This window comes from Pezoporus wallicus, unplaced genomic scaffold, assembly GCF_028554395.1.
Source record: "Pezoporus wallicus isolate ANWC-B61680 ecotype Strahan unplaced genomic scaffold, APGP_CSIRO_Pwel_v1 contig_8013, whole genome shotgun sequence".
Taxonomy (NCBI): Eukaryota; Metazoa; Chordata; class Aves; order Psittaciformes; family Psittacidae; genus Pezoporus; species Pezoporus wallicus.
In genome coordinates this window covers 2,274,936-2,278,837 of record NW_026636761.1, presented here as the reverse complement: position 1 = coordinate 2,278,837, position 3,902 = coordinate 2,274,936, and the positions used below count along the sequence as shown (strand labels likewise).

Sequence of the window (3,902 nt, the reverse complement as noted above, 5' to 3'; positions counted from 1 at the left end):
ATTTTTGTAGCGTAAATCAAAGAAATAATACCAAAATTTTCCTCCTTTTCTCTTTGTTTTCCTTCCCGTTTCTCACTTGTGCCTTTTGCATTTCACAGCTCCCTTTGCTTCCAAGGCCACATCTGAGTCCTTGTGACTCTGCTCACCTTTCAATAGGGAAAAGGAAACACCAGTGGGAGCTGGCACGCGGCAGGGGCAGACCTGTGTGAAGAGTGATGAACTATATGGATGCTCAGAAGGCTCCGGATCAGGGTAAGAAGTGCTCACGGAATTATCCTTTGAAATGTACACTCTCTGCAGGGAGGCCCCGGGGATCATCCTTGCTGTAGGAGATGGGCTGAGCTGCACCATCTGCTTGGGATTTAGGGCAGGCAGAGCTGTGAAAATATGAATTAAAAATACAGAGTAGCAGGAAGTAGCTTCCTCTTGCCCTGTCCCTTTGCAATTACACCAAGTAAAGCTGGATGGCTGGTGCCACCTGCGTGCTGCATTGTTCCCTGTGATGGGGTAAGCAAGGACCCCTGGACCCCTAGACCTGCACCAGAGGCTCTGCTGCCCATCACCAGTGTGGATGCCCTGACAAGGCTCAGACATCCCCATTTTCTGTACTTGGCTCTTCCTGCATCAGCTCCTCAAGGTCTTGCTAAGGCAGAAGAGGGGCTGATGCTCATGAGGAGCCCCTGGATCCGCTGGTTTCCTTGTGCAAGCATTGCCAGCAGCCTGTGACTCACTCCATGGTGCTGTTGATGAGTGTAGGAGCTCTGGTGCCGAAAGAAGAATGGATGTATCATCTGTTTCTCATCGCATTCTCTTCTTTTGAACTGTTGGAGCTAGTGCATTGAGAAATGTGCTCCCCTGATGCCCACACCATGACCACTGACCTGCCAGATCCTCCCCAAGCCATGCTTGGCACTCAGAGGGGCTGCACACCATTCCACTCCTTTTGTGCTGATACCAACCAACAGGACTAAGGTGAGGTAGGGCAACTGCAGGCAGAAGCTCACCCCTTGACTGCAGGACAAGCTGCACAGACATCAGCTGTCCTCGTCCTCCTAAAATTTATAATCTTTATAATCTAAGATTTAGACTCTTCAAAGCTTTATGCCTGTCTTTAACCTGTAGCACATGCATAGTCTCAGTGGGATTTCTCATCTGCTAAGAGTTAAGCATGTACATAAATCTTTGCAGGCTGGGGGCCTCAGGCATTCCCACGCACACATGCACACACATTCCTGTGCACACGCGTAATGGAACAAGCACCGCGCGCGGGGCTGTCTGTGTCGGTGCATGGAGGCATGCTGAGCCCTCGATGCTCATGCCAGCCTCCCAAGTGTTTCCTTCCCAAGCGTTTTGGATGCCACGGGGGTGTTGAACGTCTGACATCACCTTCAGCAGATTCCCTCTCTGTGTCTCTGGGAAGCAGGGGGAGGATGTCAGCGGGCAGCGATTGTGCCGGAGGTGGGCGCGAGCAGGGAGCAGTCATGCACGGTGCAGGCAGCATTTGGGTCAGAGTGGGAACGGAAGATAGCTCAGGAAAGCACTGGCATGCCAGGTACTTGGCATGCAAAGGGAAGCATGTTGAAGGCTGGCTGTGCAGCAAGTCTTCCCCTCGTCTCCTTGCCCCTGGACTGCCCCCTCACAGACGTGGCCCAACTGGTCTAGTGCAGCTCAAATGCTGTTGCGAACATTTGCTACCAGGTTCCATCGCATCGGTTTCCTTTTCCTCAGTGCAAGCTGGTCCAATGTGATCCAGAATTACATCAATGTAAGAAACCAGGCATGGACTGGTAGAACTGATAAAACAGCTTGCCAGTCACAGTGCCTCCTTCAGCAAATGGTGTTTGTGGGGTGTTTTTTGTATTTAGCAGTACAGTATTTGCAGGGGTCTGGTCTGTGAGACTTCACTGCTTTAATTTCCATGCAGTGGTTTTTGCCATCAAACAACAAAAGGACTACACATTTAGAAACATCCTTGTGAAACCCTTCTTCTTTTTGCCCACCTGTAATGTTGCTTTAAGTCAGATGATACAACCTTACGCGAAGCTCTTTCCATTTCATTTTTGCTATTTGCGAAGTGAATGCATGAAGCCTCTTTAATCTGGGGGTACAAACTCCAGGCAAAGTCATCAGGTGAGAAGCAGTCTTTTGTACATGCCTTGTGCTCTGCAGCGTTCACTTTGTTAAGGAGAAAACTGCATTCTGTTCCCTAACCCATCATCTGCCTGCTGCAGGAAGGGACGGCGTTAAGCAGCAGGCTCGGTGAAGCTGGCGATGTGCTGTGGGGCCGCGCTTGCCCCGCGCCGTGTGGCTGCCTGCGCCCGCAGTGGCTCGGGTCAAGTGCTATTTGTCAACGGCAGCCGTGGCCGCGGCCCCAGGCAAAGTGCTGATCACAGCACAGCACCCTCTGAACTGACCCGGGCTTTTAGCCTTTTCTGAGAAATAGTTACAGAAAGGTCAGCAAATGCTTTGTGACAAGATGCTAGCGCATCCCTAACCCGCTCCCTGCCTCACCCCACGCGCCAGGCGCACAGCAAACCAGGACCTCAGGTCCCTCGTGCTGACGTTTCTTCCTTTACATCATACAAACGCTGCTACGAGCCCCTGCAAAGGCAGGGACCTGTTTCTGTCCATAACACCATCTGTTTCCAGAGGTTGCTTTTGCATCAGCCAAATTATTTTCCTTGTGCCCCCACAGCTTTGGGCTTGTCCTGTGTGAAGAAAAGCCCATCTTGCCATGCTCTGCTTGTCCTGGGCGCAGCCTCTGCTGCCCCAGTCCCCATCCCTGCTACACCACCACCTCTGAGAGTCAAGAGTTGGGAGCTGTGGTTGGAAAGGAAGGAACAGGACCTGTTACTGCAAACTGCTGGCTAGGAGGAGGATGCTGCAGCAGGGTTACAAGCAGGATGGCTTCGTGCACTGCACCGTGGCAGCACCAGCTGCCTTTTCCTGATGGCACCAGGTACCCGGGGCTCCAGAGCCAACTGCATTTGCCCATCCTATTGCCAGTGATTAATTCCATCAAAGATGCTTTTTCTGTGCTCACTACAACTGTGTCCCGTCAGCCTCAGGTACTGGGCACTTGCTGACCTGTCTGCTGGCTCTGTCTTTGCCTTCCCATCCCAGAGTCAGCAGGGTGAGCTGCTCGTCCTGGCAGCATCCCATTGCTGCCCATTGTGAGGCAGACAGACAGAGCAGCAGCAGGAACCAATTGTTCTAAACAGATTTACCAGCTAGAAAGTTCCTTGCAAGAAAAATAGAGCAGTGAGGGGCACATGGTCCCGAGGAAGAAACAGGCTTAACTCCCCTGAGCCCTCCCTGCCCTGACATGGCCCGGGTTTCTAAGCAGATCAGAGTAAAAACCTCCTGTAGCTGGGTAATTCCGCCTCTTTCCGATAAGCCGGTAACCCCATTAATAGAGAGTCTGGCATGGAGGGAGCTGTGCTGGGAAAGCGCTGCACCTCACCCTACACAGCAGATTAAAAAGGACTTAATCACAGAGCAGCCACAAAGTGCACTACATGGCATTATTCCTCTGAAATAAAATTTTATACACAGCCTATCTGAGAGCGGCACAAAATAAATACTTTTAAAATCTATGCTTACTGCGGGGTTGGAGTTTTTTTAATTTTATATTGGTGGCTGAGTTCTGCTCTTGCTCCAAAGGATTAGAGGGATAATTCCATTACAATTTAGTAACAAGATTAAAAGAGCCAGTTATCCATTTATGGGGGTCTATGGAAACGAGCAGTGGCTTCTGGAGGTCTCAGGCTCTGGGTAGGTGTATCACTCACATCACAGACACATCCAAATCAGGTTAAGGCATAGGCAGGACGTCCCCAAGGTGAAAAGGTCTCTGGGGCCACCTATCCTGGCTTTACCCTGAGAAGTATTGGGGATTCATA

At 51.0% G+C, this 3,902-nt stretch overlaps 1 long non-coding RNA gene across 1 annotated transcript; it reads left to right on the top strand.

Moving 5' to 3' along the window:
- The first annotated feature begins 215 nt into the window (after positions 1-215).
- Positions 216-3,596, top strand: LOC130595080 (uncharacterized). Its single transcript, XR_008971216.1, has 2 exons — positions 216-252; positions 2,696-3,596. It is a non-coding gene; the product is annotated as an uncharacterized LOC130595080 (long non-coding RNA).
- Positions 3,597-3,902: the final 306 nt, after the last annotated feature.